We start from the raw sequence: 12720 nt of genomic DNA, 5'->3' as shown, positions 1-12720 counted from the left end.
GCACTGTTTGACCTGGGGGGGGGGGCTGTCTTGTGGCCGGCGGTACAGGCCCAGGGCCCCTCATATTACAACGGTGTGTCTGACGTTGGGTGCGCACCACCACCGCCAGAGACACTTTATTGTACTAGGAGGGACCCAGTGGCAGTGCCGTCGACCAAAAGCGGGCACACCCACCTCTTCAGACAAACAGCATTCTCACGGGTGCTGGAGCCAAGTGGCGATACCACGGCCCCGTGTGGGGACTTTGGCCATTTAGGGAGGTGTTAACATGTCGGATGCTGGACAATCAGGTGCAGAAAATTACAAGATTGGAAAAGGCATTCAGGATAGTCCACAGGCAAGACCTTTTCATAGGAAAGCTAGGTGTCAGCCGGGCAAGGTGGGGCAAAAGATTTCGAAATCCAGTTGTGGTTCATTTTAATGAAGGTTAGATCATCTACATTTTGGGTAGCCAGACGAGTCCTTTTTTCTGTTAGTATTGAACCTGCAGCACTGAATACTCTTTCTGATAGGACACTAGCTGCCGGGCAAGCAAGCTCCTGCAATGCATATTCTGCCAATTCTGGCCAGGTGTCTAATTTTGATGCCCAGTAATCAAATGGGAATGACGGTTGAGGGAGAACATCGATAAGGGATGAAAAATAGTTTGTAACCATACTGGACCAATGTTGTCTCCTGTCACTTTGAATTGATGCTGCAGTACCTGTCCTGTCTGCGGTCATAGCAAAATCACTCCACAACCTGGTCAGAAAACCCCTCTGGCCAACGCCACTTCTGATTTCTGCCCCTCTAACTCCTCTGGTCTGCTGGCCCCTGCAGCTCGTGTGAGAACGATCACGGGCGCTGTGTGCAGGGAATGCCAGAAGCAAACGGTCAACAAGAGTTGATTGTTTGGTTGCTAATATTAGTTCCAAGTTCTCATGTGGCATTATATTTTGCAATTTGCCTTTATAGCGAGGATCAAGGAGGCAGGCCAACCAGTAATCGTCATCGTTCATCATTTTAGTTATGCGTGTGTCCCTTTTGAGGATACGTAAGGCATAATCCGCCATGTGGGCCAAAGTTCCAGTTCTCAAATCTCCGGTTGTGCTTGGTTGAGGGGCAGTTTCAGGCAAATCCACGTCACTTGTGTCCCTCCAAAAACCAGAACCCGGCCTTGCCGCGCCACCAATTTCCAGTGGCCCCGGAAAAGCTTCCTCATTAAAAATATAATCATCCCCATCATCCTCCTCGTCCTCCTCCTCCTCTTCGCCCGCTAACTCGTCCTGTACACTGCCCTGGCCAGACAATGGCTGACTGTCATCAAGGCTTTCCTCTTCCTCAGCTGCAGACGCCTGATCCTTTATGTGCGTCAAACTTTGCATCAGCAGACGCATTAGGGGGATGCTCATGCTTATTATGGCGTTGTCTGCACTAACCAGCCGTGTGCATTCCTCAAAACACTGAAGGACTTGACACATGTCTTGAATCTTCGACCACTGCACACCTGACAACTCCATGTCTGCCATCCTACTGCCTGCCCGTGTATGTGTATCCTCCCACAAAAACATAACAGCCCGCCTCTGTTCGCACAGTCTCTGAAGCATGTGCAGTGTTGAGTTCCACCTTGTTGCAACGTCTATGATTAGGCGATGCTGGGGAAGGTTCAAAGAACGCTGATAGGTCTGCATACGGCTGGATTGTACGGGCGAATGGCGGATATGTGAGCAAAGTCCACGCACTTTGAGGAGCAGGTCGGATAACCCCGGATAACTTTTCAGGAAGCACTGCACCACCAGGTTTAAGGTGTGAGCCAGGCAAGGAATGTGTTTCAGTTGGGAAAGGGAGATGGCAGCCATGAAATTCCTTCCGTTATCACTCACTACCTTGCCTGCCTCAAGATCTACAGTGCCCAGCCACGACTGCGTTTCTTTCTGCAAGAACTCGGACAGAACTTCCGCGGTGTGTCTGTTGTCGCCCAAACACTTCATAGCCAATACAGCCTGCTGACGTTTGCCAGTAGCTGCCCCATAATGGGAGACCTGGTGTGCAACAGTGGCAGCTGCGGATGGAGTGGTTGTGCGACTGCGGTCTGTGGACGAGCTCTCGCTTCTGCAGGAGGACGAAGAGGAGGAGGAGGGGGTGCGAACGGCTACAGCCAACTGTTTCCTAGACCGTGGGCTAGGCAGAACTGTCCCAAACTTGCTGTCCCCTGTGGACCCTGCATCCACCACATTTACCCAGTGTGCCGTGATGGACACGTAACGTCCTTGGCCATGCCTACTGGTCCATGCATCTGTTGTCAGGTGCACCTTTGTGCTCACAGATTGCCTGAGTGCATGGACGATGCGCTCTTTAACATGCTGGTGGAGGGCTGGGATGGCTTTTCTGGAAAAAAAGTGTCGACTGGGTAGCTCGTAGCGTGGTACAGTGTAGTCCATCAGGGCTTTGAAAGCTTCGCTTTCAACTAACCGGTAGGGCATCATCTCTAACGAGATTAGTCTAGCTATGTGGGCGTTCAAACCCTGTGTACGCGGATGCGAGGCTAAGTACTTCCTTTTTCTAACCATAGTCTCATGTAGGGTGAGCTGGACTGGAGAGCTGGAGATCGTGGAACTAGCGGGGGTGCCGGTGGACATGGCAGACTGAGAGACGGTGGGAGATGGTATTGTTGCCGCCGGTGTCCTAGATGCAGTGTTTCCTACTACGAAACTGGTGATTCCCTGACCCTGACTGCTTTGGCCTGGCAAAGAAACCTGCACAGATACTGCAGGTGGTGCGGAAAATGGTGGCCCTACACTGCCGGAAGGGATGTTGCGTTGCTGACTAGCTTCATTGGCCGAGGGTGCTACAACCTTAAGGGACGTTTGGTAGTTAGTCCAGGCTTGCAAATGCATGGTGGTTAAATGTCTATGCATGCAACTTGTATTGAGACTTTTCAGATTCTGTCCTCTGCTTAAGGTAGTTGAACATTTTTGACAGATGACTTTGCCCTGATCAATTGGATGTTGTTTAAAAAAATGCCAGACTGCACTCTTTCTAGCATCGGATACCTTTTCAGGCATTGCAGACTGAGCTTTAACCGGATGGCCACGCTGTCCTCCAACAGGTTTTGGCTTTGCCACGTGTTTTGGGCAAGATACGGGCCCGGCAGATGGAACCTGTTGCGATGTTGATGCCTGCTGTGGCCCCTCCTCCTCCGCTTCAGAACTGCTGCCGCCTGCACCCTGTTCCCCCAATGGCTGCCAATCGGGGTCAAGAACTGGGTCATCTATTACCTCTTCTTGTAGCTCGTGTGCAACTTCGTCTGTGTCACCGTGTCGGTCGGTGGTATAGCGTTCGTGATGGGGCAACATAGTCTCATCAGGGTCTGATTCTTGATCATTACCCTGCGAGGGCAATGTTCTGGTCTGAGTCAAAGGACCAGCATAGTAGTCTGGCTGTGGCTGTGCATCAGTGCACTCCATGTCAGATTCAACTTGTAATGGGCATGGACTGTTAACTGCTTCACTTTCTAAGCCAGGGATGGTATGTGTAAAGAGCTCCATGGAGTAACCCGTTGTGTCGCCTGCTGCATTCTTCTCTGTTGTTGTTTTTGCTGAAGAGGACAAGGAAGCGACTTGTCCCTGACCGTGAACATCCACTAACGACGCGCTGCTTTGACATTTACCAGTTTCACGAGAGGAGGCAAAAGAGCTAGAGGCTGAGTCAGCAAGATAAGCCAAAACTTGCTCTTGCTGCTCCGGCTTTAAAAGCGGTTTTCCTACTCCCAGAAAAGGGAGCGTTCGAGGCCTTGTGTAGCCAGACGACGAACCTGGCTCCACAGCTCCAGAATTAGGTGCAATATTTTTTTTCCCACGACCAGCTGATGCTCCACCACTACCACTACCCTCATTACCAGCTGACAATGAACGCCCCTGGCCACGACCTCTTCCACCAGACTTCCTCATTGTTTTAAAAACGTAAACAAACTAACGGTATTTGTTGCTGTCACACAAATTACACGGTGAGCTATAACTTCAGTATGATTTAGCTACCCCTTTACAGGTGAGTGAGACCACAACGAAAATCAGGCACAATGTTACACACTCTGTTGTTGGTGGCAACAAATGAGAGAGATGCCACACACGCAGGACTGTCACTGAAGCACAAATGTAAATATTAATCTCCCACTGATTTGATTTTTTTTTTTTTTCAGGGAGACTTTAGGAAAAAAAAATAATAGAATAAAATGATTTTTTCAGGAAGAATTTAGAAACCAAATAAAATAAAATGATTTTTTCAGGGAGAATTTAGAAAACAAATAAAACAAAAAAAGGCTTTCTATGGCCCACTGAGTGAGAGATGACGCACACAGGAGTCAGGAGTGGCACACAAGCCCAGAGGCCAATATTTATCTCCCACTGATTGATGTAGTGATTTTTTCAGGTAGATTTTGGAACCCAAATCAAGCTAAAAAAATAATAGGCTTTCTATGGCCCACAATTGGAGAGAGAGAGAGAGAGAGAGATGGCACACCCAGGAGTCAAGACTGGCACACAAGCAGAAAGGGCAATATTAATCTCCCACTGATTTGTTTTTTTTTTTTTTTTCAGGGAGACTTTAGGAAAAAAAAATAATAGAATAAAATGATTTTTTCAGGAAGAATTTAGAAACCAAATAAAATAAAATGATTTTTTCAGGGAGAATTTAGAAAACAAATAAAACAAAAAATGGCTTTCTATGGCCCACTGAGTGAGAGATGACGCACACAGGAGTCAGGAGTGGCACACAAGCCCAGAGGCCAATATTTATCTCCCACTGATTGATGTAGTGATTTTTTCAGGTAGATTTTGGAACCCAAATCAAGCTAAAAAAATAATAGGCTTTCTATGGCCCACAATTGGAGAGAGAGAGAGAGATGGCACACCCAGGAGTCAAGACTGGCACACAAGCAGAAAGGGCAATATTAATCTCCCACTGATTTGTTTTTTTTTTTTTTTCAGGGAGACTTTAGGAAAAAAAAAATAATAGAATAAAATGATTTTTTCAGGAAGAATTTAGAAACCAAATAAAATAAAATGATTTTTTCAGGGAGAATTTAGAAAACAAATAAAACAAAAAAAGGCTTTCTATGGCCCACTGAGTGAGAGATGACGCACACAGGAGTCAGGAGTGGCACACAAGCCCAGGGGCCAATATTTATCTCCCACTTTTTTTTTTTGTTCCAGGGAAAATTTATAAACCCAATAAAAAAAATAATAAATAGGCTTTCTATGGCCCACTATCTGAGAGAGAGAGAGAGAGAGAGATGGCACGCTTAGGACTGGCACACAAGCCCAAAGGCCAATATTAATCTCCCTTTTTTTTTTCAGGGAGAATTTATAAAACCCAAAAAAATAAAATAAATAGGCTTTCTATGGCCCACTATTTGTGAGAGAGATGGCACGCTCAGGACTGGCACACAAGCCCAGAGGCCAATATTAATCTCCCACTTTTTTTTTTTTTGTTCCAGGGAAAATTTATAAACCCAATAAAAAAAATAATAAATAGGCTTTCTATGGCCCACTATCTGAGAGAGAGAGATGGCACGCTTAGGACTGGCACACAAGCCCAAAGGCCAATATTAATCTCCCACTGATTGATTTATTGATTTTTTCAGGTAGAATTTAGAACCGAAATAAAGCAAAAAAAAAAAAAAATGGGCTTTCTATGGCCCACTGAGTGAGTGATGATGCACACAGGAGTCAGGAGTGGCACACAAGCCCTGAGGCCAATATTTTTCTCCCACTGATTGATGTAGTGATTTTTTCAGGTAGATTTTAGAACCAAAATCAAGCAAAAAAATAAATAGGCTTTCTATGGCCCACTGACTGAGAGATGGCACACACAGGAGTCAAGAGTGGCACACAAGCCCTGAAGCCAATATTTTTCTCCCACTGATTGATGTAGTGATTTTTTCAGGTAGATTTTATAACCCAAATCAAGCAAAAAAATAAATAGGCTTTCTATGGCCCACTGAGTGAGAGATGGCACACACAGGGATGGCACTCTAGCAGAAATGTCAATCTTAATCTCCCACAAAAAAAAAACAAAAAACAGGGAGTGTCCTTCAATTACTATCTCCCTGCAGTAATCTCAGCCAGGTATGCCAGACAGCAATAAGGAGTGGACTGATGCACAAATTAAATAAAAAATGTGGACAAACAAAAAAGATAGCTGTGCAGAAAGGAAGGAACAAGAGGATTTGTGCTTTGAAAAAAGCAGTTGGTTTGCACAGCGGCATACACACAGCAATGCAGCTATCAGGGAGCCTTCTAGGGCAGCCCAATGAGCTACAGCGCTGAGGGGAAAAAAAAAAAAAAAATGTAGCTTCCACTGTCCCTGCACACCGAAGGTGGTGTTGGGCAGTGGAAATCGCTACAGCACAAGCGGTTTGGTGGTTAATGGACCCTGCCTAACGCTATTCCTGCTTCTGACGAAGCGGCAGCAACCTCTCCCTAAGCTCAGATCAGCAGCAGTAACATGGCGGTCGGCGGGAACTCCCCTTTATAGCCCCTGTGACGCCGCAGACAGCAAGCCAATCACTGCAATGCCCTTCTCTAAGATGGTGGGGACCAGGACCTATGTCATCACGCTGCCCACACTCTGCGTTTACCTTCATTGGCTGAGAAATGGCGCTTTTCGCGTCATTGAAACGCGACTTTGGCGCGAAAGTCGCGTACCGCATGGCCGACCCCGCACAGGGGTCGGATCGGGTTTCATGAAACCCGACTTTGCCAAAAGTCGGCGACTTTTGAAAATGAACGACCCGTTTCGCTCAACCCTACTGGTAATCAATATCTCGAGTCACCTACTCACCCCTGCGGAGTTGTCTGTGCTCCAGAAAGGCTTGTCGTTCTGTCCCACCTCAGGTTGGAATGCATTCCAACTTGAAAAGGACCTTCAGTGATTTTATCGCTCAATAAGATTTAAAACTCACTTTGCTTTGTCACCAGGGGTTACGGGTCAGGTAACACCCCAGACAAGTGATACTGTTAGATCAGATTTGTCCATTATGTCACTTGGCCTCCGTGTTCCAAGTCAGTTTCAACCACCACGTTCACACCATGCGACGGAAACTTTTATTGAACTGGTTGATCGGGAGATTAAACTACTTTCGCATGAACACAAACTAGGCTTTTACCCTACCCACTCCAATCTCTCACAAAGCGAGAAGGTAGCTCTGAGGTCCCTGCGTGACAACAAACGCATCATAATCAAGCCAGCCGACAAGGGTGGTGCAATTATGATGATGGACCGTATATCCTATTCCCAAGAAATACACCATCAGCTTTCGGACCAGGAGACCTATACGGTCATCCAGAGGGATCCCACTACAGAAATTAGATCCAAAATTAATGGGGTGATCACACATTACCTAGACAGAAGTATTATAGACAAAAAAAACTGCCACATTTCTTTCCAACCTCCACCCCATAACACCTGTATTTTATGTATAACCCAAGATACATAAATCGCTCGTCGACCCACCGGGCAGACCGATTGTAGCGTCTACTGACTCCATCTTGTCACCACTTTCAATTTTCCTTGAGAAAATAATGACACCACTGATTAAAACAACTAGGTCCTTCCTCCTGGATACAGGACACTTCATACGGATTATCAAGGAATTAAGAACTATACCCCCGGAGAGTTGGCTGGTCACGTTAGACGATAACAGTCTTTACACATCAATCTCACATGACAGGGGAATGGAGGCTACCAGATCCCTCTTATCTACATCAGACCTCTCTGACGGGTACATCCAACTCTGTATGGACCTGCTTCAGGTTGTACTACATGAGAATTTTTTTCTGTACGAAGATACCTTTTATGTCCAGAAGCGTGGGACCGCTATAGGGTCCCACATAGCGTCGGCATACACTAACGCGTTTATGAACAAGTTTGAGACGGAACACGTTTTCAGGAATAACCTTTTTTTACAAGGTACTATGATATACCACCGCTATATCGATGACATATTTTTGGTCTGGATAGGGACCCTTGACTCACTAAAGGAGTTCCATGAACATCTCAACTCCATTATCTCAGAATTGAAATTTCCTATCCAGTATAACATGAGGGAGATACCTTTTCTTGACACGTTAGTCCTTAAAGATATCACGGGATCACTTACACTTGACCTCTACAACAAGCCCACGGACTGCAATAGTTTATTGCACTATTCCAGCTGTCACCCTAGAGCCACAAGGGACAGTTTACCACGATCCCAGTTCACCAGAATTTCACGCATAGTCACGGACCCTGACATTAGGAATACCAGGCTGGATGGGATGGCTAACAAATTCAGGAAAAGACAGTACCCCACCAGACTACTAGAGAAGGAAAAAAACGGGCTGTAGTCCCACATTCTCCTGCTCCACCTTCCCGACAGACCCAAAGAGTACCTTTCGTACACACATACCACCCATGCATGCCGAAGGTATATTCCATCATTAAAAAGCACTGGTCACTCCTCTCGAAGTCATATCCTAATATCGAATCTTTTAATGTACCTGCACTGATCTGCACTCGGAGACCCACCAACATCAGGGACTCAGTTGTTTGGGCTGACGTGAGAAGCACACGCACGGGTACGACACAAAGATTTTTTGGTAATAGACGTCTGGGCACTTTTCCATGTTTGAGTTGTGCTGCATGCTCTAATGTGACAAAGGCAGAGAACATCACTCACGCTAGGACGGGCAAAAGATACCCCATTAGGGGTTATTTTACTTGTAACTCAAATTTTGTGATTTATGTGATCAAGTGGCCATGTGGTCTTCTTTACGTGGGGGAGACCACTCAGCATGTTCGTGACCAAATAGCGAGCCATAAGTCTACGATTCGATGCGGCAAAAACTGGCTCCCACTACCCGATCACTTTTTTAAGTGTAAACATTCGGTTGCACAGTTGCGCTTTCAGGTTGTGGAACAAGTGCCACGTCCAAGGAGAGGGGGGGACCACATTAAGCTTTTAAAACAGAGAGAAACATACTGGATATACACGCTGAATACCCTAGAACCTAGGGGTCTTAACAGGGAAATAGATTGGCATGTATGAATTCTTTCTGTCTGTCTTAGGGGTCACTAACCATCTCCTCTTTTTCATTTTCAGACACGCTGACTTTGATCCTCCATTCGTGAGCCCGTGTTCTATAAGAATCAGGATTTTGGTCTATGTGAACTTCTGGCGTTAGTTCTTCCATTTTTTGTTCATTTATTATTTTTTATTTTCTTATTTTTTATTTTTTATATTTTTATTTTTTATTTTCATATTATTTTCTTATTTTTTTCTTTTTTTCCTTTTCTTTTTATTTCTATTTTTTTTTTTCAATTTTTTCATTATTTTATTCGTTTTGGTTCCATTTCATTTTTTCATGTTGTCAGTTTTTTTGTTTCATATAACACTGTTCCAGATATATTAGGTTCATTCTTTATATTTATTTTTATTTCTATTCTTAATATTTATTTTTCATTTTTTCTTTATTTATTTGTTATTTTCTATTCTTTATGTATCCTTTTCCGTATATTTTCCATGTATAGTGAAGTGTCAAGTTAGGTTCTCCATCCATGAACCAGATATTCCCAATTTCTCCTCAGAAAGTTACACTAAGTATATATTCGCCTACATTCAGATTGGCCAACATTAACCATGTCCTAGCCACACCTAGTAGGGAGGCTTTTCTTTAGGCACTCATCAGACTTCCTATTCAAACATGTTTTGTTCCTAGGGACAGATACTCTGTTAGGGCTACAGAGGCACCGCCAGACATCCCCGTGCATGTGCATTAGCTGTATGGCTCGCACAGCTGAACGCAGCACTTCCATTACAGCGGCTACGTCACTGGGGCTCACTGCGCGTGCACTTCTCCTGCTTACCGGCGGTACACATGACGGGCGTCCATAGCAACGAGGACGCAAGCGCGCTATGCATTATGGGCGGCTCCGCGTCGCTTCCGGGGGCGGGACCGTCCTAGCGGAGCGTTTGTTCATATGGAGATATAAAGGGCTCACATACCGATGCAGGCACACACAGCAACAGCAGGGCACGGGAGTGCTGCTTCTCCAGGCTGGCACTTGAGGTAATACCCTTTGTTAAGCGCACATATGGGCACACTATCTTGAGACTATGATTAGTCCCTGAAATACTGCATTTCTTATCCCATAACCTTATAGGTGCAGCTTATGTAACATATTCCCCACACAAATGCTGCTAACTAGAGTTGAGCGACCTTGACCTTTTTAGAGTCGAGCCGGGTTTCGCGAAACCCGACTATCTCAAAAGTCGGGTCGAGTGAAATCGGCCGATTATGACGTAAAGTCGGGATCGACCGAAACACGAAACCCAATGCAAGTCAATGGGGCAGCATAGTCGGCAGTGAGTGGGGGCCAGGAAAACACCTAGAGTGCCCATTTTAATGTCAAAACCATCCATTCTTCTTAATGAAGCTTGTCAAGCGTAATTTACCTTATAATAATTGTAAGGCATTTGAAATTGGGGGTCATTTGGCTAAAGTTGTGTGGGGTAGGGCTGGTTCAAGTAATTAGTGGGCCCAGGAAATCTGGACCACGTCACGGCAGTGGAGCAGGGAGAGGTAAGTATTTCAACTTTGCAAGTGCTGTGATCCTGAGCAAGCAGGGGGGGCCCACTTGTTGGCATTGGCACTGGCACAGGGCCCCTCAAAGTACAGCGGTGTGTTTGCATGGCGGGGGCGCCTCCCACCGGCAGCAACACTTTTGCGTACTATGAGAGGCCCTGTGCCAGTGACGTCGCCAACTAGTATTCCTCCCCCCACCTGATGAAGGAACCTGCACTTTCATCTGCACCTTCCTCTTTGTCCCCGTGTAAGGTGGTATGGTATGCGGGAAGAGCAACCTGACTTTCAGCAGGGTCACAATGTTGTTGTGTAGCATGCACGGGGAATGTTGCGTTATGGGTCAATGTACCAGCAGACTCATCTATCACTGGCTGGGCAATGGGCACGATGAAGTGGAAACACAGATATAGGCCCAAAGAATAAAGTGGGCTAAATGCAGTTCAAAATTGGTAACACAGGAATAACCAGGGGGCATTGCAGTGGAGGACAACTGGAATGAGAGGCTGACACAGAGAGTAGGGCCAAATCAGTAAGTAGTCGAAATGCAGTTCAAAATTGGCAACCGTAGTAAACAGGCGGCACAGCTTTGTTCAGTGGAGGAGAACAGCAAGGAGTGGCAGACACCGATAGTAGGCCCCAACCCAACTAGTAGGCCAAATGCAGTCTAACATTAACAACTACTTAACGAGAGCCTGAAAATGGAATTTCAGGACAGGAAACCAGGAGAACAGCAAGGAGTGGCAGACACCGATAGTAGGCCCCAAACCAACTAGTACGCCAAATGCAGTTGTTCCATTTAACCACAATTTAATGAGAGCCTGAAGATAGAAGCTCAGGAAAGGCAACCTGGGGAACACCTTGGAGTGTAACACACCATCTCTCTCCACCCCATACCCATTTTGTAGGCCTAATGCAGTGTACTTTTCTACAACTACTAAACGAGAGTCGGAAGACCGAAGCAATGGCAAGGAAACCTGGGGAACACCTTGGAGTGTAACACACCATCTCTCTCCACCCCATACCCAATTTGTAGGCCTAATCCAGTGTAGTTTCCAAGAATTACTAAACGAGAGCCGGAAGATCGAAGCTCAGGAAAGGCAACCTGGGGAACACCTTGGAGTGTAACACACCCTCTCTCTACACCCCATACCCAATTTGAAGGCCTAATGCAGTGTAGTTTCCAAGAATTACTAAACGAGAGCCGGAAGATCGAAGCTCAGGAAAGGCAACCTGGGGAACACCTTGGAGTGTAACACACCCTCTCGCTACACCCCATACCCAATTTGAAGGCCTAATGCAGCGTAGTTTCCAACAACTACTAAACGAGAGCCGGAAGATCGAAGCTCAGGAAAGGCAACCTGGGGAACACCTTGGAGTGTAACACAACGTCTCTCTACACCACGGAAGGGCTGATTCTTAGGAAGGAAGGCTGTTGGAAATAAGCATTGCGCGTCCGAGGGTGATTATATTCTTATTAGGTATATACTCACCCTCGGACGCGCCCTGCTTCTTTATTTGGAATGAATGTTTATTTGCAATGTGGTGTTGACTTTCTCTATTATTTTGGTAATTAATGATTTTATTATTTTCATTGTTTTGCATCTTCTCGGCAATAATATAAAGAAGACGCGACAGGACAACACTCGGTGGATGCCATATGTGTGTTTTCAATTTAAAAAACCTTTCAGTTAACTACTTGCAGGAGAAAGTAATTGTAGCTGGTGGCCATTTTTAGTACTGTACCAGATTTTAGTTGTGTGTTTGTTTTTAATGTTAAAATGTCTGCATTTGATATCTCTCCAGTATTTTCTTTTTTGTAAGCAAAATACTTATTTTTATATTTTCTGATGTTGGTTCCAGGGGTACACGGGCAGCAGTGCCCTGGTCAGTGTAGTAGTAGTTGAAAGAATGGACCGCAGACAGGCATCGAAGGCCTAAAATAAAAAAATTGGGCTGGCTGTAGGCAATTTTAAATTGGTTCCAGGGGTACACGGGCAGCAGTGGTGTGGTCAGTGGAGGCCTAGTGGAAGGAGTGACCGCAGACAGGCATCGAAGGCCTAAAATAATAACACATGGCTGTAGGCAATTTTAAATTGGTTCCAGGGGTACACGGGCAGCA

This window comes from Ranitomeya imitator, chromosome 3 (assembly GCF_032444005.1).
Source record: "Ranitomeya imitator isolate aRanImi1 chromosome 3, aRanImi1.pri, whole genome shotgun sequence".
NCBI classification, from domain to species: Eukaryota; Metazoa; Chordata; class Amphibia; order Anura; family Dendrobatidae; genus Ranitomeya; species Ranitomeya imitator.
This window is presented reverse-complemented; position numbering follows the sequence as displayed.